The 26649-nt window shown below is 35.3% G+C and overlaps 1 pseudogene; it reads left to right on the forward strand.

Moving 5' to 3' along the window:
• The first annotated feature begins 9561 nt into the window (after positions 1-9561).
• Positions 9562-10517, forward strand: LOC110218065 (olfactory receptor 8D1-like; annotated as a pseudogene).
• The last annotated feature ends 16132 nt before the right edge of the window (positions 10518-26649 follow it).

Raw genomic sequence — 26649 nt, forward strand, 5'->3', positions numbered from 1 at the left:
GATTCTGAAATCTCCAGATTTCTCCTGGGAGCAATTTGAAACACTGTAAATCTAGGACTAAAATGTCCTCCTCCTCATCTAAGACAGTAAAAAGCTCTTCCTTAGAGAAGCTACTCTGCTATTCGTCACAGTAGGGCTCCAGAAGTGAGTCTTTTCTTGGGGCTTTGATTACTCATGAAGTAGAAGACTGAACTAGCCCATCCCTGAGGTCTCTTCTACTGCTATACTCTATGCTTCCCTTATTCTAAGGTACAAGCTTAGTTCTCTTGTTTAATGGTTCATGAGGTGATCTTCATTAGCATTAATGAAAATCGTGTGACCTATCAATCAATCAATTTTAATCTACTAAACAAAAAAGGATCCTCCTAGGAAGGAGAAGCAATGAATTTTAAAGGTCATTTTGGGGATTGTTTGAAGGGTCTTATGATAAAAAAAGCTCTGTGGTCTACATCTAGTTACCAAATAGAGTATGAAAAGAATGGGAACAGGAGATATTTTGTGGTGTTTAATGGTATAAAGATCACTGGACCATGAGTTGAAGGAAATGGGGAGGACTAAAGGGAGGGAGATTGATGACAGATGATAATCAAGTCAGAAAGCATCAGAATTGCTTCAAATGTGTCTTTGATGCCCCTAGTCAGCCATGACCATGCTCAGATCATTATACTAGAAAAATTAGCCCTCTGCCCTCCTTTTCAGCATAAGTTCTGTTCCCTGCTTACAGTGAAAGATGAATTTTAATTTGAACAAAATTACCTGAGATGTTATTGGAAGTATCATTGTCCTGGGTGCTTTTCCCCTTGGGACTCAAATCTGAAGTGATATGATCCTGGAGGGATTCCTTCTTTAATAATATTCTTGGGATCAAAAGATCTCAAAACAGATAAAACTTCCTCTCACCTAAGCAGCTCAGGATTTATATAGTTGCAATTCTTTCACCTGTCTGGTGTCTTTGGGAAGAATGAAAGGTCCCTTTTTTGGGTTTCTTCTCCTCACAATGTATTATATTTTCATTTAAAAGCACCAGCAATTCCACTCACTAAGCATGATTTGTTAGGATACTGAGCAATGACAATTTGCTGTGGAAACAGCAACATATATTATTCTTATATTACACAGAGACCAAATAATAACTAATATTTACATAGCATTTTAAGGTTTTCAAAGAGCTTTCCAAATATTATCTCATTTTTGTCCTTACAAATTCTTGGGACATAGGTGTTATAATTATTTCCCTTTTTTAGATGAAGAAACTGAGGTAGGCAGAGTTTAAGTGAATTTCTCAAGAGCAGAGGGCTGTTAAGTGCCTATGACTGGATATTAACTCAGGTCTTCCTGACTCCAGGTTCAGAGTTCTATCCATTGTACCACCTAGTTGCTGCCTCATAGTTATGGCAGAAGAGTGATTCCTCTGATCCCAAAAGGACTAAGGTGAGTAACCTAGTTCCCTGTGTCTTTGGGAAATGTTTGGAATAAATGGATTGTGGAGTCTAAGATAGAAAGTCAGCTTCCAGCAGAGCCACCCCTAATGTACAGAGTGTGGTCATAGGCAATTTATCAAGATGAGACTAGAGATACTGCCTATCTATTCTGTTCCCATAAGAAGGTGCTCTAAGGATGAGGAGATAGAATGGGATCTTTTCTACCTTCTGTTCATGGGTTCCATTACTTACAGATTCTCTTCTTACTTTTCTATTCCTGATCTATTTTTTGAGGAAAGATAAAAACTTCATTCAACAATCAATATCTCCTTCACATTCATCACTTCTTACTGACAAGATTTCTGGTATTCCTGCCAAATCCTATTTAACTCAAGCAACAGTCATTGTTAGGCACAAAAGTTTCAGATTTCATTTAATGTCAATTTTTACAAAACTAATTTTACTGCTATAAGCAATTACTGTAACTAAAAGTTCTGCAGAATAGTTTTCACCTATTAAGACAAGTCATCCTTAACTTAAATAAAATGTTAGAAACATTTTTGGTTTTAATATAAATTTCCACATGAGAATAAATGGTCAGGCACTGTATATGTTGAAGTAATGTCACTGAAAGTATATTGGCACAATTATTGCAAAAAATAAGGAGGTTTACTTGAATATCAATGTAGGATTCTACATTATTAGATTTCTTTGGTACAGTATATGTACTGTAGTTGCAATCACATCATTTCTCATTAGCAGTAGCTAAGTGCAGCTTTGTTTTACCCACTCTAATTGCCAAGATTTAAAATTTCAGCAGTTGTTAATTTTGCATACAATAAACTATGGCACAATAATCATTATAACAGACCAATGATGACCAATGCAGATTTTCACTAGAAAATGATATAAAAATAAACTTACATAAAGATTTTTCCATTTTCATAAATCAGTATTAGTAGTACCTAATTTTAAAACTTTTAATTTTTTAAAAGTTAAAAGAGATAAATTGTACAGGTAAAGGGAAACAACTGTAGAAAATGAGTTAAATCCAATATTTGAATTCATAACAGTCTATATATTATATTAACAATGAAGCAGCTTCAAAAAAAGGGAATAAACAGCTTAAAATGAATGAGAAGGAAAATCTATAGCATTTTAAGGGACTAAGAACTGATTTTCAATCAATAATCTATTACAAATATTTATATAAGAAAAAGTTACAATATAAACTAAAAGCAACCCTTATTTTTATATCCAAAAGGCTAGCAAAACCTTGACTTTATAAATAAAACAAAATTCTTAAGACAAGTTATAAAAACGTCTGTACTTCTTTAGTCTAAGAAGCAATAACCATTCAGTCAATTTTGTAAAAAGGCAAATTTTTCATCAAATACAAACAGCTACTCATTAAATATACAGGTACAACACAATCTTAGAATACCTTTAATAAATAGAAAAAATTTATTGTTCCTTGGAAGTAGTCTCTTTTTCAAAGTGAAATATACTAACTATTTTACCCAGTCAAGTTTTAAAGATCCCAAATGAGCTGGCAGTTTAAGAAACTGTAAACAATCTGGCTACTTTTTAATAATCTGACCCCTTAAATAGAGAATGGGGAGAGAGAGAAGAAGTGTAGAAAAAGACCTCAAAATCAGGAATCTATACTGGAGCTCTTGTACCCTTGATCTCTTTTAAATAAGTCACTGTTACTAGCAGAACTCAAACCTAGCTTTTATTTCGAGTCCAGTGTCTAGATGCCATCTTACACTACTGAAAACAGTATATAGGTGAAATATGAAGGAAGGCACATATGGAATTGTCAAAGGCTGTATACAATGCTGCTCTAGATGAATTAAGATCGATGAAAGAATGCAAGTAAGTGGGAATGGGTTAGGAAAAGGTCACAGCAAGAAGATGTTCTTAATTTTTTCTTTAAAGTTATAGCAGTAGAAAGATGCAGTGTAAAGGAAAAAGAACAATCAGCAACTTGACAAATGGTAACGTTGTTTGACGGGGAGCACATGGACTAACATCAGCCCACAGCAAATTTTAATTATTTTGCAAATCTTTTACTACCAAAGTTCCTTGTTCCTTAAAATATATGAATTTTCTTTAAAATGACTGTGTTTCTCCTTTCCACTTTAAACTTACAAGATGGAGCAATCCCTCTTGTTCATAACACCAGAATTCCAGACTCTGAGTCAGTGAGAATCACCATATTGAAGTTTTAGGTAGTGAAACTGATTCTGAGAAAGAAATTATATATTATATATGAACTATATATCCATATATAATATATTTAATATAATATATAATATATGAACTATATATTATTATGTATAATATAAGATATATTAAATATAATACATATTATTATATATTATATATTTTATTGATCCATAACATAGTAGGACAAGACTAACCTACTAGGTGAGGAAAGAAAATTATCAACTACTCCAGAAAATAATGAAGAGAGAGTGATATGATAGAAGGGAGGGGAATAGAAAGATAACAGAGTCCAGTGAGGTTTGTGGAAATACGTGGTTTTCTCAACACAGTTGTCCTCTTTCCAAGGAGTTCTACTATGGTTTTCAATTTATTTTCAGAGTCACACATACTCAGACTATTTTCTGAGTTTAGACAATTTATTTTAATTGAATTCTTAATATTTGTTGTGGTAGAGCTATGTGAAAGGCACTGTGAAATTATACTAAGATTTATAAGACACACTGCCTGACCTCATGAACTTTAAAATCTAGGATTGCAGATATGACATATATAATCATTTAAAATAAATGGTAGAATGTCAAAGTATGATTTAATGATCAAACTTGGTCCTAGAGAAGAGATGAGATACACACACACACACACACACACACACACACACACACACACACATATATGTATATCCCTTTTGTCTTTGCAAAAGGGACTATATGTGTGAAACATTTCACATTTGGTTGCAGTTTTACTGAACTGATTTTTTTTCTTTATTTTTAAATCTTTCGCTATTAGGGTAGCTTAATATGTAAAGGAGGGGTACACGCTATTCTTGGAGATGAAGATGTTATAGAGACAAAATGTATGAATAAAATATTGTAAATATATTTTTAAAAGGAATAATTAATAACTGAGCTTAGAGACATAAAAATGCTTTTCTGATGAAGGATAATCGAAGCCTTCGCGAAGGAGGTGGCTTTTAAGCTGGGCCATAATGTGGTAGGAATTACATATGTACAACTGAGAATGAAAAGCACTCCAGGCACGGCATAGCGTGGGCAAAAACATATATTTTTTTAAATGGAGGAATGCTTGGAGGAACAAAACAATGATTTGTCTAGACAATAGATTATGTGAATACGTAAAGTAGCAGATAAAACTATAAAGGTATATTGAGTGAAATAATGGAGGGTTCTGTATGCCTGATTATTCACTAGCCTCTGGGAAGTCGCTGAAAGTTAGATACAGAATCATTGAATGTCACATCTAGAAAGAATTACTTAGTTTAACTACTTCATTTTGAAATAAAAATGGGAATTTGAGGGAACAAATTGTTTTGCCCCAAGATCACAAATCAATCAATCAATAAAATTCCTTCTATTTGACTGGGTGAAAACAATATGCACATACACAAATTTAACAAAAATATATATATATATATAAATAAATACAAGGTAGTGTTGTTGAAGAGGGACTAGCAGCTAGAGATTTTGCAAAACTTTATGTTGAAGGTGGTGCTCCAGCTGAGATTTGAAGGACACATTGAGTTTAAGGTGTCTACTGGGTATCCAATTCAAGATGTCTACTAGGCAGTTGGAGATGTGAGATAGGAAGTTAGGTGAGAGATAGGGGAAGCATAGGTATATCTGAGAATCATTAGCATACAGAGTATAATTAAACCAGGAGAGCAGATGAGATCACCAAGTGAAGCAGTATAGAGGGAGAAGAGAAAAGGGTCCAGGAAAAAAACCCCGAAGGATACCTATGGATAGAGGGCTTGATCTGAAAGAGGATCCAGGAAAGGAAACAAAGAAGAAGCAGTCAGATACTTAAGAGAGGAAACAGTAGAAAGTGGTGTCATGAAAACCTAGAGAAAGAGAGTATCAAGGAGGAAACAACAATCAAAAGTCTCAAAGGACTCAGTGAGGTCAAAGAGTATAGGGACTGAGAAAAAGTCATTGGATTTGGCAAGTAAGAGATTTGTAACTTTGGAGAGAGCAGTTTCGGTGGAATGATAAGGTCAGAACGCAGGTTATAAGGGCTCAAGAAGAGAGTGAGAGAAGAGAATGTGGAGGTATCTACCTACTGCAGAGAGCCTTTTTGAGTTTATCTATGAAGAACAAAAGATATACAGGATGATAGAGGAGATGGGAGGATCAAGTGAGGGCTTTTTTTCAGGATGAGAGAGACATGGAAATGTATGTAGGCAATAGGAAATGAACCAGTTGGGAGGAAGAGATTGAAAATAAATGAAAGAGTGGTGATAACAGAGGGGGGCAATCTGTTGGAGGAGACAAGGTGGAATAGGATGGCTTGAATAAGTAGAGAGGTTAGCCTTGGTAAAAAGTAAGGCCACTTCATTATAGAAATAGGTGAAGGAGAAAGCACCTGAAAGTCATAGGAAGCACCTGAGTTATAGCAGATGAGGAAATAGGGAACACAGAATTCACAGTGAATGGCTTCATTTTTTTTTCTGAAATATATGAGTTAAGATTCTCAGCTGAGAGAGTGGGTGGGGGGATAAACATAGGAAGTCTGAGAAGGAATGAAATGGTTTGGAAGAGCCAATGGAAGAATGGGATAATGAAGTGATAAGTAGGATTGACTGGCAGCTGTCAGGGCCCAGTTAAGGTTATATATAATATAAATTTGTACTGAACTCAGTCAAAATGATTGTGATATTCTCCACCTTTATTCATCACTATGTGTGTAGAACCAAAGGTAACTAAGCAGCATTGAGGGCCCAAATGAGGTTATATAAAATAAATTTGTAGTGGACTTAGTTAGAATGGTTGTGTGATTTCCTCCACCATTATTCAGCAGTATGTGTGTAAAAGCAAAGGTGACAAATTGGGGGGTGGTGATCTAACGCTGTGGCTTGGCTGGCTGTAATGATTATTTGACCATGTGGTTATATGATAAAGGGTGGGTAAGGATTCAAGAAAGAAAAGTATAAAGTTGAATTGGTTTACCAAGAAGTGGGGAGAAGAATAGAAAGTAAGGGAGATGGACTGGGAGAAAATTGAGAGGTCAAGGGATTGGAGGTCACAGTACAGATGAAAAGTAGGATTTTGTAAGAGAAGGCAGAGTGTGAGGTGAAAACCTAATAGACTATGGTCAGATAAGAGGATTTCCAAATTTTTTATCATAGAGGTGGCACATTTGTGAGTGATGGCAAGATCAAAGGAATGACTATCTTTTGTGTGGTTGAGATGAATTGGAGGAGTAGGTCAAGTGAAGTGAGTACATTGAAGAATTGAGTGGTTAGGGTATTTGAGGGAAAATTAATATGTATGTTGAAGACTGATAGTATGAGGGCAGGAATTTGGGAGGAGAGAAAAATTGTGAGTAAAGTATTGAGTGAATTGAGGAAGGAAGGGTGGTGACCAGGGGTCTGTAGACAACAGGTACCAATATTTTGATTGGATGAAAGATATTAATAGCATGAGCCTTGGAGGAAAAGAGTTTACTGAATGATGGAGGAAGAAGAAAATCTTGAATTTAGCAATGGGAAGCATTGTACACTACTCTTTGCACAGCATAAGACAAAATTATGAGTAGAGAGAATATTTCAGTAATACAGAAGAGCGGCCTTGAACAATGTGGTGACAATAGAGAAAAAGACAATAGGTTAATTGTAAGAAATATTGTAGGGAAAGTTTAATAGAAGTAAATGCTGGACTCTAATTGGGGAAGGAGAGTGAGAAGTCAATGACGTGTCTGAGGTTTCCAGTCTGGGGGGAACATAGGAGCCTTAACAGAAATTAAAAAAAAAATCAAGAGGAGCACATCTTTAAGGAAGAGTGAGTTGAGTTAGAGACTTTGCGTTTGCAGTGTTCGACAACTATAAATATTCTTTAAAACTGTGAGAGAGGCTAGGTAGGAGATACTGTTTGGGAATAAATCTAAATAGAAATTATAATTGAACTCTTCAGATTGATGATGGGGCAGACAGGTTACATAGTGGGAAAAATGCTGGTCTTGGAGTTGAGAGTAAAGGAGTTCAAATCTTGCCTCAAACCTTTCCTGGTTTTATGACCCTGGCTGTAATGTAACAACTCAGCCTCAATTTCCTCATTTTTAAATTGGGGATAAGAGCACACACTTCACAGGGCTCCTATGATGACCAAATGAGATGAACTATGTAGAGTGCCTTACAATGTTAGTTATTATTAGTATTTTAATTGAATTTTTATTTCTTTTATTAAATATTTCCAAATTACATTTAAAAAATTTTAACATCAGTTTTTTTTAAATTGTGAGTTCTAAATTCTCTCCCTGCTTTCCTAAGCCTCCCCTACCCATGGAGAAGGCAAGCAATATTATATCAATTATAGATGTGAAATCATGTAAAACATATTTCCATATTAGCCATATTGAAAAAAATCCCATAAAACAAAAGAAGGTGGGAAAAAGTATGTTTCAATCTGTACTGAGTTCATCATTTCTCTCTCTCTCTCTGGAGGTGGATAAGTACTTTTCATCTTAGGTTCTTTGGAATTGTCTTGGATCATTGTCTTGATCAGAGTAGCTAAATCTTTCACAGTTGATCATAGTACAATATTGTTGTTACTTTCTACAATGTCCCCCTTGTTCTGTTCACTTCACTTTGCATGTGTTCATATAAGTCTTCCCAGTTTTCCTGAAACCATCCTGCTTGTCATTTCTTATAGCACAATAGTATTCCATTACAATCATGTACCACAACTTGTTTAGCCATTCGCCAATTGATGGGTATCCCCTCGATTTCCAATTCTTCGCCACCACAAAAAGAGCTGCTATGTGTATTTTTTTTTTACAAATACTTCATTTTTCCCCTTTCTTTGATCTCCTTTGGTTGACAGACATAGTGGTATTATTGCTGAGTCAAAGGCCATGCACACTTTTATAGACCTTTTGACTTAGTTTCAAGTTGTTCTCCAGCGTGGTTGGACCAATTCATGATTCAACCATTAATGTACTTATTGTTCCATATATCCTCCAGCATTTATCGTTTTAGTCACAATTTGTGTTGGGGAAACTACAAAGAAGAAAATTTTAGAGGATGAAACAAAGGATTTAGATCAGAAATCCTGGGAAACATTTTGTCCGTTGTTCAGTTACTTTAGTATGTCCAACTGTTTGTGATCTTATTTGGGGTTTTCTTGGCAAAGATACTGGAGCAATTTGCCATTTCCTTCCCCAACTCATTTTACAGGTGAGGAACTGTGGCAAACACGGTTAAATGACTTAATCAGAGTCACACTGCTCGTTAAGTGTCAGAAGCCAGATTTGAATTCCAGAAGATTGAGTCTTCCTGCTTCAGTCTTGGCATTCTATCCACTGCACCACCTAGCTCCCCAAGAGTTTCACCTGCTTTTTGACTTGCAAAGAAATTACCACAGTCATGTTGTCCTTCCAGTAAAATGGACCTCACAGTAACTGAATTTGTCTTGGAAAGATTAACAAATAAGTGAGATGACTAGGTCTCTCTCTCTTTTTCCTATTATTAAGCATCTGTGTTTGTCTTTCAATATATTTGAAACATTAACATTTCAAGAAGAGTTAAAGAGGGAAGTAAAAGTTATAAAGAAGTCTCTCGTTGATATAGCACGAGAATACGGGTAATGATTCACTTTGTATGTAAGCCCTCTGGCTAAAGATACAAAGAAAATCAAAAGATATTACCTGCTCTTGAGTTGCTCGCAGTATAACGATGCCTAAAATACTGGACTCCCAGGTTTTATTGTGAAGCTCATATGAGATGATGTATATAAAGTGTGCTGTAAATTTTAGACAACTATCTACCATTTCCAAGTAACTATTTCTTTCCTCTACAACCACAAACACAAGAATGTCAAAGAACAGTAAATGATATTTTGTCTTTGATGTGTCTTCTTTTCTCCACAGTGTTACTTCTCTGGTACCCTACAAAGCAATGGCTCCATTAAATCAATCTACAGTAATCACGTTTATCTTTCACGTTTATCTTAGAGGGATTAACAGACCGGTCAGAGCTCCAACCGCTCCTCTTTATCCTCTTCCTGGGCATCTACATTGTCACTGTGGTGGGAAATTTGGGCATGATCCTACTAATTGCTATCAGCCCTCAGCTGCAATCTCCAATGTACTATTTCCTCAGCAACTTGTCCTTTGTGGATCTCTGCTACTCCTCTGCCATTACTCCCAAACTTCTGATGAATTTCATAGGGGACAAAAATATCATATCCTACAATGGGTGTATGACACAGCTTTTTTTCTTCTTTTTTTTATTGTTTCTGAACGTTACATGCTGACAGCCATGGCCTATGACCGTTATGTTGCCATCTGCAGTCCCCTGCTCTATAATGTCATCATGTCTCCAAGGGTCTTCTCCTTTTTGGTGACAGGGGTGTATACTATGGGTACCTTTGCCACTCTGGTTAACATAAGTTGCATGGCCAGATTGTCTTTTTGTGGTCCTAATGTTATTAAACATTACTTCTGTGACATTAACCCCCGTCTGAAGCTCTCCTGCTCTAGCACCTACCTCAATGAGCTTCTGTTGACGGTTATTGGTACATTCCATGTATTTTCAACCACTGCTGCCATCTTCATCTCTTATGCTTCCATCCTCACTAGCATCCTTCGCATCCAGTCTGCTGAAGGGAGGTCTAAAGCCTTCAGTACCTGCAGCTCCCACTTGGCAGCTGTTGCTATCTTTTATGCACCATTATTTTCATGTATCTTAAGCCACCATCAAGCAGTAGCATGACTCAGGAGAAGGCGGCCTCGGTATTTTATACTACAGCTATCTCCATGCTGAATCCCCTAATCTACAGCCTGAGGAATAAGGATGCCAAGGATGTACTAAAGAAAATCATGAGGGGTACAATATTTTCCAAGTCCATGTAGCACCAAACAAAATTAAAGACAGCAATGATCTTGATTTTTCTTTCTACTTTGTCTAAAAAAGGAACCAATTTCCCATGAAATGAGGATTAACTTTGGAAAACATTGTGAAGCAAATGAAATTGTAACTTTAGAGACTGTAGTTTTTATTCATCCATTTATTAATTCATTCAACAAGTATTAATTAAGCAGCAACTTCAAGAAACACACCTTGTTAGGTACCAGAGATATAAGGAAAAAATACAACAATTCCTGAACTTAGTTTGCTTTCTCCAATGGAGTTACAACACATACACCCTCTCATTGTCCACTCCTTTTCATTCCTTCTTCTCACCAAAGCATCCAAAAATCAGTTCAGTATCCGCAAATTAGCCTTGGTTCCTAAAAGCCTCCTCACCTATCCCATTCATTTACACCTGGCCTTCTATAATCCTTTTCCTTCAGCAAAACTTCCCTTTTTAATATCCCACTGCCCTATGGCTTTACTACCAGGTAGGCTGGCCATCCCCCTCAAATTCCAATTTAAGGAGGCAATTCTGAGAGAACTTCGAGGGGTGCTATTTTCTTTTTTTTTCTTTTTTTTTAATTTTTTATTTATTTTTTTTCATATGCTTTTGAGTTGAAAATTTTTTCTCCCTTTTTCTCCCCCCCCCCCAGGACAGCGCACAATCTGACATAGGCTTTACATTTACATACCCATTAAACATATTTTCACATTAGTGAAGTTGTAAGTAAAAATTAAAACCAATAGGAGGAACCATCAGAAAGATGAAACAAAATCAACAAGGTAAAAATAAGTGAGCAATTCGACTTCCATAGTTCTTTCTTTGGATGTGGACAGCATTTTCCATCCTGAGGCCTCTGGAGATGTCTTAGATCCTGTAATGCTGAGAAGGTTCAGTTTAACATTCTTAGTCATTGCATAACTGGCTGTTGTATACAAAGTCCTCTTGGTTCTGCTCACTTCACTCAGCATCAGACCATATAAGTCTTCCAGGTTTTTCTGAAGTCAGCCTGTTCATCATTTCTTATAGAAATAGTATTCCATTACATTCATATACCACAACTTGCTCAGCCATTCCCCAATTGATGGGCATCTCTCAATTTCCAATTCTTTGCCACCACAAAAGAGCTGCTATGAATATTTTTGTACATGTGGGTCCTTTTCCCATTTGTTTGATCTCTTTCAGATATAGCTCTAGAAGTGCTATTTCTGGATCAAAGGCTATGCACATTTTTGTAGCCCTTTGGGCATAGTTCCAAATTGTTCTCCAAAATGGTTGGATCATTTCACAACTCCACCAACAATGTATTAGTTCCAATTTTCCCACATCCTTCCAACATTTATCATTTTCCTGTTTTGTCATGTTGGCCAATCTGATAGGTGTGATGTGGTACCTCAGAGTTGTTTTGATTTGCATTTCTCTAATCAATAATGATTTAGAGCATTTTTTCATATGACTATAGATGGCTTTAATTTCTTCATCTGAGAACTGTCTGTTCATATCCTTTGACCATTTATCAATTGGGGAATGGCTTGTGTTCTTATAAATTTGTCTTAATTCTCTATATATTTTAGAAATGAGGCCTTTATCAGAGAGACTGGTTGTAAAAATTCTTTCCAATTTTCTACCTTCCTTCTAATCTTAGTTGCATTGGCTTTGTTTGTGCAAAAACTTTTCAATTTAATGTAATCAAAATTATCCATTTTGCTTTTCATAATGTTCTCTATCTCCTGTTTGGTCATGAATTCTGTTCTCCATAGATCTGATAGGTAAACTATTCCTTGTTCTCCCAGTTTACTTATGGTATCAGCCTTTATATCTAAGTCATGAACCCATTTTGACTTTATTTTGGTATATGGTGTGAGATTTGGGTCTATGCCTAGTTTCTGCCATACTCTTTTCCAGTTTTCCCAGCAGTTTTTTTCAAAGAGTGGGTTCTTATCCCAGAAGCTGGGGTCTTTGGGTTTATCAAATAATAGATTACTATAGTCATTGACTACTGTGTCTTGCATATTTAACCTATTCCACTGATCCACCTCCCTATTTCTTAGCCAGTACCAAGCAGTTTTGATGATTGCTGCTTATAATACAATTTAAGATCTGGAATTGCTAGGCCACCTTCCCCTGCATTTCTTTTCATGAGTTCCTTTGATATTCTGGGCCTTTTGTTTTTCCAAATGAATCTTGTTATTATTTTTTCTAACTCTATAAAATAATTTTTTTGGTAATTTGATTGGTATGGCACTGAATAAGTAAATTAGCTTAGGTAAGATTGTCATTTTTATTATATTAGCTCGGCCTACCCATGAGCAACTGATGTTTTTCCAAGTATTTAGATCTGATTTTATTTGTGTGAAAAGTGTTTTGTAATTGTGTTCATAGAGTTCCTGGGTTTGTTTCAGGAGGTAGACTCCTAAATATTTTATAATGTCTACAGTAAGTTTAAATGGGATTTCTCTTTCTATCTCTTGCTGTTGGGCTTTGTTGGTAATATATAGAAATGCTGATTATTTATGTGGGTTTATTTTATAGCTTGCAACTCTGCTAAAGTTGTTTATTATTTCAAGTAGTTTTTTATTTGATTCTCTAGCATTCTCTAAGTATATCATCATGTCATCTGCAAAAAGTGATAGCTTTATTTCTTCTTTGCCTATTCTAACGCCTTCAATTTCTTTTTCTTCTCTTATTGCTAAAGCTAACGTTTCCAGTACAATATTGAATAACAGTGGTGATAATGGACATCCTTGTTTCAAAGGGGTGCTATTTTCTATGAAATTACAGCATATCTACCATTCTTTTTCAAGTTACTCATCACTACTATTTGTGATTTTTGATATTGAATTCTACAAATTGCACATAGTGTTGCTTGGGGAAAAGAGGACCAAGCTACCCCCTAGAATGCATGTATTACATCCATGAAAACATCTCCTTCCCACTATAATAAATTACTTTTCTTTTTAAAATCAGAACTGAAGGCTGACTTGAGTAACACTACACATCTTCAAACTGAGAGTATAATCATTTACTTAACTTGGCTGATCCAACGTTCAGATTGGCATTGAACACACTCCTCAACCTTTGCTTTTCTTGTAATGACCCACCTGGTTGTTTAATTCAATGGAGAACATGTATCTCTGATGGGTGATAACATGCCCCAAAAACAGTTAGATGCAGTGGAAGACCTTGAAAAAATTGTTCCACTGGTTCAGAACACAAAGGAGAAGATTTTTGATTATTTGGTCCTATGTTCTCCCGGGTAGAGCCCACTAAGGCAGCCACAATAGGGTCAATATAACCAATTAGAACTTATTGTGAAATTCAATTCTATGCTTCTTAGTGTTTATTATATAAATGATAGTGAATAGAGACCTGGTCTTGGAATAAGGAATATTTGATTCAGATCTTTTCTTTAGGGCTATACTAAGAGATTTGGGGGAATTTCCCTTTTAGGTGAGATCTGGAAGTCTCTCTTGATTAAGCTGCATTACCTTTCTCCCAATGGAAGAGCTCCTTCAATTTATATTAGCTGGTATACATTCTCATATGTATATTCCTCTAATATCTGTTTTGCTAATGACTTCCATAAATGGATTTCTTTGCTATTTGATATGTGTGTTCATTATGAAACTGGTATGTGGAGGGAAGGGAGTCAAGCACAGATGTAAGACTTCAGAGGGGAGCTGTCTTCTTTTCCTCATTAAGAAATAGCAATCAGTTTAACTTAAATTGAAAACTACAACTCCTAGACTAATAGTATTTAAGGGAGTAGATAGATATAATTCAAGCCTTGTACCCTCTCATTCTGAGGTAAGACTGAGCAGTCAACCCCAGCCCTGACCTCCTACTTTCTTTCTTTGCAGAAACCCAGGAGTCTCTCTTCAACATCTCCCAACTGCACCTGTCCTTTGAGGGTATAGGAGTGTTGCCCTCCACTCAATCATGAGCATTCTGCCACCTGGTCATACCCTTAACATCCCAGTGACTCTGAACTCCTACAGATTGACATACAAAACCCATTGTATACCACCTAACACTGAATTTCTTGCTCCCAATTTTTTCAAAGTCTTTTCCTACGTACACCCAGACTTTCAACTGTGACCTCTGGAATGCCTTTTCCATAGACAACAAACTAACCTTCATCTTAAATCATTCCTCTCTTACTCCTTCCATCTTCTAGCTCTTACTGAAACCTGGCTTCCTCTGGTTGACCCGGCCTACTTGTACACCCTTTCTCATACTGCCTGTACTTTCACACATTTTCCTCAGCTCACTAGTTGAGAATGTGGGTATTGGAATATTCCTTGTTCCCCACTGCAACTTTCAGGTTCCCCACCTTCCTCTATCACTCAATGACTTCTCTTCCTTTGAGGTTCATACCAATCATATCTACCACTCAATGAAAATCCAGATAGTTGTTATCTATAAACCCCCAGGTCACTCCCCTTCCTTCTTCAATGAATTTGATAGCTGGTTCAAATTTTTTTCTCCTCTCCAACTTCTGCCCTCATACTAAGAGACTGACATACATATTGATTATCCCTCAAAAACCCTTTCTCAGACTTAATCCATTTATTTCCCATGAACTACTACTCCATCCCACCTCAGTCACACACAAAGACAGTTATACCTATGATCTTTCCATCACCCACAAATGTGTCACCTCTATAATCAAAAATTCTAAAATTTCCTTATCTGACCAAAATCTATTAGCTTTTCACTTCTCCCTCTGCCTTCCCTTACAAAATCCTACTCTTCATTTGCACTGTGATCTCCAATCCCCTGACCCCTCATTTCTCTCCAAGGCCATCTCCCATGTATTGGCCACTCTTTAGTCTTCTCTCCATCTTTATCTCTTGGTAAACCAATTCAACTCTATGCTTTTCTTTCTTGAATCCCTATCCAACCCTTATCATATCACCAGTTACACCCAGCCATACCTCAGCTTTGGATCATTCCCCACATTTGTTACCTTTGCTTTTACACACATACCGCTGAGCAAGAATAGAGAAAATCACACAACCATGCTGATTAAATCCACCACAAATTCATTTTATATAACCTCAACTGGGTCCTTACTGCTGCTTGGCAATCCGACTATATCACCCTTATCAACTCACTATCCCAATCTCCACTTTGACTCTTCCAGACCTTTTCATCCCTCCTCAGACTACCTGTGACTCCCCCTCCATCCACTCTTTCAGCTGAGAACCTTACCTCATATATTTCAAAAAACAGTGATGTCATTCACTGTGAATTCTCTTTTCCCCACTTTCTCATCTACTATGACTCAGGTGCTTTCTATGACTTTCAGGTACTTCTTTTACCCTTGTCTCACATGATGAAGTGGCCTTACTCCTTAACAAGGCTAATCTGTCTACTTATTCAAGGGATCATATTCCATCCTGTCTCCTCCAACAGATTGCCCCTTCTGTCATCCCTAATCTTTCACTTATTTTCAATTTCTCCCTCTCAACTGGCTCATTTCCTATTTCCTCCATGAATGCCTATGTCTTACCCATTTAAAAAAAAATGCCCTCACTTGATCCTTCTATCCTCCTAACATCCTTTCTGCCCTTCATAGCTAAACTTCTCAAAAAGTCCATTGTAGAATAAGTGCTCCAACTTTCTCTTCTCTCACTCTTTCTTAAGCCCTTATAAAATGATTGGATGTAGTTTATTGTCTAGGTCTAATTTGTTAATCAGGCCATTTTACAGTTTTGTAGATTTCACCCATTTCATTTAAGTTTCCAATTTTTGTTGGGAAAATACTGACAATTTTCTTTCTTCTTTCATTATCTATCACGATTTCTCCTTTTTGATTTTCACGTAAAAATTTTTCATCCTCTTTGATCAAATTAGCTAGTAGTTTGTTGATTTTGTTATTTCTTTTAAAAAGCCACTTCCTGGTTTTATTTTTCAACTCAAAGATTTTTGCTTTGTTTCTAATTTTATCTCTTCTTTGATTGTCAAAATTTCTATTTTGGAGTTCTTTTTTCCAATTAGCTACTTTTCTAATTTTTTTTAGTTGTATACCCTGTTAATGCATCTGAATTTTCTGTCTTTGTTATGTGGGTGAAAATGCTTAGAAATGTAAAATTTCTTTTGAAGACTGTTTTGACTATATCACAAAAATGTTGATGTTTTTTAATTATTGTCATTTTCTTTGATAAAATTTTTTGTTGTTCCTTCTTTGACATATTCATTCATTAGGATTATTTTATTGAGTCCACTTATATTTGAATAGTTTCTTCTAATTCTCCTTATTGATTACAATTTTAATTATTATCTGGTCAGAAAGAAATGTATTTAATATTTTTGTTTAACAGTATTTTGTGACCTACTGCCTATTTTTTTGTGACTATGTTATGCAAATTTCAAAACACATGTAATCCTTATCATTCCTACTTAATAATTGCCAGAGGGCTATCATAGCTAACTTTTCTAAAATTCCAGTTAGGTGTGTAATTTCTTTCTTTTTTAGCTTTTTGTTTAATTTGTCTACATTTAAAAGCAACAAATTAAAGTTCCCACTAATTTTTTTTTAATATCTACTCTTCCTTATATTTGATTTTAGTGTTAGTGCTTTCTGGGTTTTTATTATTATTATTATTATCTGCAGGTCCTTTAAGCACTCTGTAATTTCTTTGCTTGCCTCTTTTAACTATGTCCATGATTACTACTTCCTGCTCTGAGATCATGATTGCCATACCTGCTTTTTTTTTTTTTTGGATTCACCTGAGACAAAATATGTCTTACTTTAGCCTCTGATTTTAATTCTGTGAATATTTATATTGTTAATGTGTTTTTGTGAACAAAATATTATTGGATTCTATTTTCTCATGCATTCTGTTACCTCTATCTTTGTTGGTGACATCAATCCATTGTCATTCAGTTATATTTTTAGATATATTTGTCCCTCCATCATATCCTGTCATACTTTTTCCTCTCCTTGTGATTTATCTTCTTCTTTACAAAGACAAAGAGGTTGAGGGGAAAAAAAAGGAATGAGATCAACACTAGTAATGTGTTTTTAGAATCATCTGATCCTACTTTTTTCTCTCCTTTTCTTCACTCAACCCACACCCAGGTTAGTAGATATTATCATTTTCCTCTCTCCCTTCAATTTCTCCTTTTTTCTCAGCCCTCCATGGTCTAATCAAGTCAGCAAGTATAAATTAAACATTTTCTCTGTCTCAAGAACTGTGTTACTCCCTGGGGACAAAAATATAAGCAAAAAGAAAGATAGTTTCTGGCCTACTCATTTCTGGTTTTCTCATACTCAGGTCCTCTAAGTCAAAATCAAGTGCTCTTCCTACTACACTATATTCTGTAGAAGCTCCAAATGGAAAGACAGAAGTCATCAAGTTCATCACTGAGGTCAGGAGTGAAAGGAGCAGTGGCAGCTGGCTGAGAACTGCTAAGATGTTCTTTAAGCTTGGCTTCAGTCATCAATCAACCAAAATCTATCAAGATGCCTCTATCAAGAAGTTCCTCTGTGCCAAGCACTATGATGAGTACTGGGAATACAAAGACAAAAGTAAAAGAATTTTCTCTGAAAGAGCTTCCATTTTACTGAGAGAGAAAATAAGGATGATATAGGGTGATTGGATTAGATATAGGATGATTGGATTAGATACAGGGTATTGGGGAAGCAGTCTAGTAGTCTGGGGAATCAGGAAAGGCTTCATGTACAAAGTGGCACTTGAGTTGAGTCTTGAAGAAAATTAGAGGAGAGTGCATTCTAAAGAAGGGAAGAGCCAGTCCAAAGTCTTGCATTTGGGGAATGGACTTCCATATGTGACAAATAGTAAGAGGGCCAGGTTGACTGGACCATACATTATATTAAGGAGAATGTCTGTAAACAAGAGGCAACTAGGTCATGCTGTGAATAGAGTGCTGGGGCAGGAATCAGGAAGACTCATCTTCATGAATTCAAATCTAGCCTCTGACACTTACTAGCTATGTGACTCTGGGCAAGTCACCTAACCCTGTTTGCCTTAGTTCCTCTTCTGTAAAATGAGCTGGAGAAGGAAATAGCAAATCACTCTCATATCTTTGCCAAGAAAACCCCAAATGAGATCCTGAAGTGTCAGACATGCCTGAAAAACAACAGAACAACAACTCTGTATATGTAGGTTGAGGCAGTGTCATGGAGAGCTTTAAAAGTCAAACAAAAAAGGCATAGCTCAAAGAATCCAACAAATATTGAGACCATTCGAGCATTTAACATATGTCAACCACTATGTTAAGTGCTAGAAATAAAAAAATTTATAATATAGATATTAAAAAATGAATAAGTACCTGCCCTCAAAAACCTTACATTTTAATTGAAGAGATAACATGTACATACAAAATACATACAATATAGTTCTGTCTTTGAAATCTAAATCTTTCCATTTTAGAAACTGTTATCACCAATTATATCTTTTTTCTTCCCTAATGTAACTGTAAACTACGTAAGTTTTATGAAAACTTTATCTAGGGCTCAGTGGTTATTTAGAACACTGAGTTTATGGTCTGGTGCTATATAATAAGGACCAATTCTTTTAAAAGTCTCTGTCACTTGATAAGATGATTGACAACAGTACTTATCAATGAAGCCTTGGATATTTCCATATGAAACCAACATGATATCACTCAGAAGATATAAAGGGTGTTCTAGAGCTAGCTCCAACCTTCACCCACAGCCAATTTTAAAATTTTCAATATTAGTCTTTATGTCTCAGATATCAACAAACACTACAAGTCAAGGCTAGATTTATTGTTTTGTTGATTATCTAGACTTAAGAAAGTAGTTGAGCTGATTCATATGCTGTGACTTTTCTAAAATTATTGTTTTAACTAACTTTTTAGTTAAGTCTTTGGGATTTCCAAGTATATCATCATATGTTCTGCAAAAAGAGATAGTTTTATTATGCTATTTCCTCTTCTGAATCCTTCTATTTCTTTTTCTTCTCTTATTGTTATTTCTAGGACTTCCAATATAATATTGAATAATACTGGTGACAGTGGACAGCCTTGTTTCACACATAATCTTACTCGGAAGGCTTCTAGCTTAGCTCCATTATAAATAATGCTTCCTGATGGCTTTTAGATAAATGTTTTTTTTAAAAAATCAATTTAAAAATGCATTTCTACCAATACTTTAAAGTGTTTTTAATAGAAATGAGTGATTGTACTTTGTCAAATGCTTTTTTCTGCCTCTATTAATAGAATAATTTTTTAAACTTTCATTATTGATATAATCAATCATGTTAATAGTTTCCTCTTATGTTAAATCATCCCTGCATTCTTGGTAAAAGTCTCATTTGATCATAATGTATAATCTTTGTAATATGTTGTCGTAATATTTACCTAGTATTTTACTTAGGATTTTTTCATCCATATTCATTAATGAAATTGGTCTATAATTTTCTATCTCTGTTTTTACTCTTTCTGGTTCATGGATAGTATCATATTTGTTACATAAAAGGAGTTTGGAGTATCCTTCCATTGCCTATTATTCCAAATAATTTATTTAATATCCAGATTATTTGATCTTTAAATGTTTCATAGAATTCACTTGTAAATCCATCTGGTCCTGGTGCTTTTCTCTTAGTAAGCTCATTTATAGCCTGTTCAATTTCATTTTCTAAAATACTTCCATTTAGATATTGTATTTCCTCTTCTATTAACCTAGGCAATTTATATATTTTAAAAATATTCTTCCATTTCCTTTAAACTGTTACATTTATTGGCAAAGAACAGGGCAAAATGATTCTTTACAATTGTTTTGATTTCATCTCTGTTATAGGTTTATTTACCTTTTTTATTTTGATACTAGTGATATGGTTACATTCCTTTTTAATTGAATTAACCAATTGTTTATTTTTGTTTTTCATAAAACCAACTTCTAGTTTTATTGATTGATTTAATGGGTGTTTAAACTCAATTTTATTAATCTCATCTTTAAGTTTTAGGATTTCCAGTTTAATGTTTAATTGGATATTTTTTGTTTGTTCTTTTTCAAGTTTTTTTAATTGCATACTCAATTCATTAGACTTCTCTTTCTCTATTTTATTGATATAAGCATTTAGAGATGCAAATTTTCCTCTGATTACTGCTTTTGCTGTATCCCATAAGTGTTGATATTCTCATTATTTTGATATTCTCATTATTCTTATTCTCTTTAATGAAACTACTGATTGTTTCAATGATTTGTTCTTTAACCCACTCATTCTTTAAGATTAGGTTGTTTAATTTCCAATTAGTTTTTAATCTATATTTCTGTTGTCCTTTATTAAATATAATTTTATTACATTGTGATGTGAAAAGGATACTTCAAATATTTCTGCTCTTCTGCTTTTTACTATAAACATTTTTTTGTACTAATATGGGGTCACGCTTTGTAAAGATACCATGTGCTGCTGAGAAAATGTGTATTCCTTTCTATTTCCATTCAGTTCTCTCTGGATATCTCTCATATCTAGCTTATCTAAAACTCTATTCACTTCCTTCACTTCTTTCTTATTTATTTGTTGGTCAGATTTATCTAGTTCTTTTCTTACTTAGCATTAATCACTGAATGGGTGTTGCCTCAGAAAAACTGAAACTTCAAGAAGACCTTGGCTTATAAAAGACCAAAATCTCCCACTACATCTAGGGGCATCTCTGTTTATCCTGATCTATGTCTTAACACTGAATCAGATGGCTCTGGAGCAGAGAGTGAGGCATAGACTTGCCTCACTTAAGTCCAATTCACTTGCAAGTCAAGATATCGCCTTCCTGATGTTGTTGATCCTCTTTTAGAATGAAGTATGAAACAACTTACTTACTTCAAAAAATAGAAGCAACTCTAGTTAGTAATTGGACTGAGATTAGACCCACACAACCAAACTCAAAAATAAAATGATCTTTCTTTTACAACACAACTGCCTAAACATTATTCCTTACCTAACAGCAACAATAACAAAAGAAAGTTACTTTGGATTTTGAAAGCTCCAGATTTGTCCTGGTAGCAACTTGAAACACTTTACACATCTAGAAGCAAAATGTCCCACTACTCATCTGAGACATGGGCTCATGATTTAGATATAAAGGCTGATACCATAAGTAAACTTGGAGAACAAGGAATAGTTTACCTATCAGATCTATGGAGAACAGAAGAATTCAGGACCAAACAGGAGATAGAGAACATTATGAAAATCAAATGGATAATTTTGATTACATTACATTGAAAAGTTTTCGCACAAACAAAGCCAATGCAACTAAGATTAGAAGGAAGGTAGAAAATTGGGAAAGATTTTTTTACAACTAGTCTGTCTGATAAGGGCCTCATTTCTAAAATATGTAGAGAATTAAGGCAAATTTATAACACTGCAAGCCATTCCCCAACTGATAAATGGTCAAAAGATATGAACAGACAGTTCTCAGATGAAGAAATTAAAGCCATCTATAGTCACATGAAAAAATGTTCTAAATCATTACTTGTTAAAGAAATGCAAATCAAAACAACTCTGAGGTGCCACATCACACCTATCAGATTGGCCAACATGACAAAACAGGAAAATGATAAATGTTGGAGAAGATGTGGGAAAATTGGAACACTAATGCATTCTTAGTGAAGTTGTGAAATGATCCAAGCATTTTGGAGAACAATTTGGAACTATGCCCAAAGGGCTACAAAAATGTGCATACCCTTTGACCCAGCAATAGCACTTCTAGGGCTATATCTGAAAGAGATCAAACAAATGGGAAAAGGACCCACATGTACAAAAATATTCATAGCAGCTCTTTTTGTGGTGGCAAAGAATTGGAAATTGAGAGGATGCCCCTCAATTGGGAATGGTTGAGCAAGTTTTAGTATATGAATATAATGGAATACTATTGTGCTATATGAAATGATGAGCAGGCAGACTTCAGAAAAACCTAGAAAGGGTTGTATGGACTGATGCTGAGTAAAGTGAGCAGAAACAGGAATAGGTTGTTAACAGTAACAGCAATGTTGTGCGATGACTAACTTTGATAGACTTAGCCCTTCTCAGCAATGCACAGATCTAAGACACCTCCAAAGGCCTAGTGATAGAAAATGCTATCCACATCCATAGCAAGAATTATGGAGTTTGAATGCAGACCAAAGCATATTATTTGCTTTTTTTCCCTTCTATTATGTTTTATTTTCTCTTTCTTGTGGTTTTTCCTATTGGTTGTAATTCTTCCTTCCAACATGACTAATGTGAAAATATGTTTAATAGGAATGTATATGTAGAACCTATATCAGATTGCACACCATCTTGGAGAGAGAGGTGGCCAAAGAAGGGGAGAAATTTGAAAAATTACAATGGAAGAGAATGAAGCTGTTCCCAATCCCTGAAATCACACCCTATTCATAAGACCAGGAAGATTTTTCAGACATTCAAGAAGGGGTGGTCTAGAAAATGATTACAAGAAAATAATGAAATCTTAAGAGTCATAGATTTAGACCTGGCAGGAACTTTAAAGATGATGTCATACAATCCCTTCAGTTTTAGAGTTAAAATAATTGGGTCTCAAAAAAGTGGGAGTGACTTGCTTATGTGCACACATCTAAATTAGTAGAAAACACAGGATTTGAACCAATGCCCTCTGAATCTAAACCTGTTTCTTTCTATAGTATCATATTCCCTACTGATTTAAATGCTTTTAAAGATCCCTTCATTATTTCTTTCTCTAATATATTTGTCCCTGAGGTCGAGAGATTCTGGAGGGATTCGTACATTACTGCTTTTCTAATCAGGTCCCTGAGCTCTAAGATTGTAAAATGAAAACACCTATGTCATAGTACCTCCCCATTCCCAGGGAACATTAAAGGTAAATTACCTGATTCTATCTTCTAACCCTAGGAGCTTATAAGACCATATCCACATGGATTTTTCTTAAGGACAGCAAACAGCTCACACCAATGATTTTGGAGAATTAGAAAGTGATAGGGCAGACCCTCCTTATGTGTGAAGTATAGGCAGAGACTTCACCAATCACCTCTTTAGAGGAAGCAGGGTAGGTGTCTAGATTCCTCTTTTACTATATTATCATAAAGGATTCAGTCTTGGGCTTTAGACTTTGTAGATTTTGATCAACTTTCAGCGGTGTCAGTTCCTTCTCAGGACAGAGCAAGAAGATTTTTCCTTGGGCATTTGGGCTTTAATATTTCACCCTGACTATTAATGACTATATGAGGCACCACACTTCCTGACTTTCCTTGTTTACAGAGTTTGCTTGACACTTTAAAATCCAAGATTGACTAGGCTAGATGCCTAATTAGCTCCCTTTTCCTTCTGTCACTTCCATTGTTATTCTATGCTTATTTTACTCCTCTGAACCATGCTCTAGGAGTGGGTGTTTTGATATTTACTTACTAAAAAGAGTAATTCTCTATTTTGTATATCATGTACTTTGACATATTTTAACATAACTACAGATTTAGAAACTATACGTCAGAAGAAGACAATTAAAAACACAAATAATGGAAAATTATCTAATCCCAAACTAGAATACTTGCTAATCTAGTCTACCTAGGTGCCATTTCCTGGATCTTGTTTAGATCATTATCTCTTGAGCAAAGGAACCCCATGGCATAGTGACTATTCAACCAAAGGCCTTGAAATAGCATTATGCTAATTTTGGCGTTGATATGCCTCAACCTTCTAGACTGAGTTGACTAGTTCAATCGAAAATTCAAGATTTACTCTGAACCAACCAGGAAAATCCCTTTTTTAATATTTGCTTTCTAACTTCTACTTCCTTCCATACTCCTCACCATAAAGAAAACAACAACAACAACATAAAACTGGTGGAAATTGTTTTGTTATTGTTTGTGGTTCAATCATTTCAACCATGTCTGACTGTTTGTGGCCCAATTTGAAGTTTTCTTGGCAAAGATACAGAAGTGGTTAGCCATTTACTTCTCCAGCTCATTTTACAGATAAGGAACTGGGGCAAACAGGGTTGTGTGACTTGTTCAGAGTCACACAGATAGTAAGTGTCTGAGGTCAGAATTGAAGTCAGGAAGACTCATCTTCCTGACTTTAGTCCTGCTACTCTATCCACTGTGCCACCTATCCAGAAAATGCTTTGCCAATACATAAAAAAAAAAATAATTCAACCAGACATACATTGTGCTTGCGCTCTCTCTCTCTCTCTCTCTCTCTCTCTCTCTCTCTCTCTCTCTCTCTCTCTCTCCCTCTCTCTCTCTCTCCCCCCCATAGTCTCTTTATCTTGATATATTAAGTATCAAGTTATTTTTTCAGAGAAAAGTGAGAAAGATCATTATTAAGCAAATTAATTTTCTCTTTGATATTCTTACCCAATGATAGAGTTCTTGCCTTTGTGTGACCTATTGGCTTATGCTGTCCCCTAATTATCCAGGGTCAACCCAGCTTTATTCTCCCCTGGAAGCAAACCCCAAGATTAAAAAAAAATAGGATCTTAGTTTTAACTGTGGAAGGTAACTCAGAATCCATATAATCCAACCATTCATTTTGTTCTTCTCCTTTACTCTTACCTTTACTCTAGCATTGTATCCAAGAATTAAAATAATGGAAAACCATCACTGTAAAGGAACTTAAAAATAATTTATACTAAACCACTAATTTCAAAGATAATGAAAATGAATCCCAAAGAATATAAGTGGCCTACCCAAGGCTACATGGTCTGTTAGTGGTAGGCCAAGAACTGAAAACCATTTTTCCTAACTTTTAGTCTATGGATTCTATCATAAGATCATACTTATCTTATGATCTTTGACCTCAAGAGCTTCTCTTATGTGAAATGAAAGTTTAATCACATAAAATAATCTATGTTAATATTGGCTTATGAATTGTTCCCACAGTCTCACCCTAGGTAACTTAATGCCTTAACCTATACGATATGTATAAGATCACCAAGGATAAATTTTAATAACTGAAATTTCAGGATTTATATTAAGACAATGGGGGAGATATTATTGAGATGTTTGGCCTTTGATTCCTTTCAGATCACAGACTCCCCATGGTACCTAAGACAGTAGTTTGCACAGAGTAGATGTTCAAAACATGTTTTGGATTGACTTTCTGTTAATTCAATGACTATCATGTCACAAGGCCAACGACCCTTATGACCTTCTAACAGTGTGTCATCTAGCCTAGATGCCACTTCTAGTTATTTCCTTCCCTTTATGTTAAAACGTTCTCTCACTTTTATTTCTTTTTCCTTGAGTGAATGGAAGGGCCTGTTGAAGAAATAATTCATCTATTTTCTAATTAGCTACTTGGTCCAGGCATATTTCTTTATTGTCTCCTAAGACAACTACAAGGAAGAGATTCATTATAGCCTTAAGAAGTACAGATACTGTTATGATAGAAATTCTGAGAGACAAAGTTCCAATCATGGGCCATTTATCAGAATGGCTAGCAATTGTCAATAAATGGTATCAATGTACTCTCAGTGACCAAAGACCCCCTGAGTTAGGAATGATAGGCTCTTTTATATGATTAATAAGATGACCCAAGCAAAACTTTGAGAAACATAGGTGTGTTTTCTTCTGATTGGCTAGATGTTTCAATGAGGATGTGGGATAAGTGTAATCTCACCTTCTTCCTATTATATCATTGGGAGATGAGATCAGTTCTCAGGTAATAGGAGTAGTTCTTAGGTTATGGGATTAGTCTGTAGGCATGGAAGCTGCTATAACAAGTTTTAAAATTGATTAGATTGACCTTTGTGTTAATCAAGTTCTTCTGGAAAGTGGGTGATGGGTGAAGTTATGGGAGGGGTGGGGGTACAAGTCACAATGTAAGGGAGGAGTTACAAGTCACAGCAGTAGAATTGTGACCCAAGTGACCTGAGGTTACTTGAGTAAACTTTCAAGAGTGAGGAATTTAGGCACATACAGCAAAGGAAAATATTAAAGCTATGCTATCTTGATTAAATCTTAATAAAATAGAATTAAAAATCAATTTTCAATCATAATACTATGCACAAACTTTCTCTGATTTGGCTGATCAAGGCAAAATATTTTTACAGTCTTGGGGAAGCAAAATCCTCCAAAGGGAAATAGTGCAAGATAGACATAGATGAATCTACAAAAGAAATTAAAATATTAATTAATGTAGATAATATCAATGTAAATATTCCAG

The sequence above is a fragment of the Phascolarctos cinereus genome, unplaced genomic scaffold, assembly GCF_003287225.1.
Source record: "Phascolarctos cinereus isolate Bilbo 61053 unplaced genomic scaffold, phaCin_HiC Scaffold_726;HRSCAF=1367, whole genome shotgun sequence".
Lineage (NCBI taxonomy): Eukaryota > Metazoa > Chordata > Mammalia > Diprotodontia > Phascolarctidae > Phascolarctos > Phascolarctos cinereus.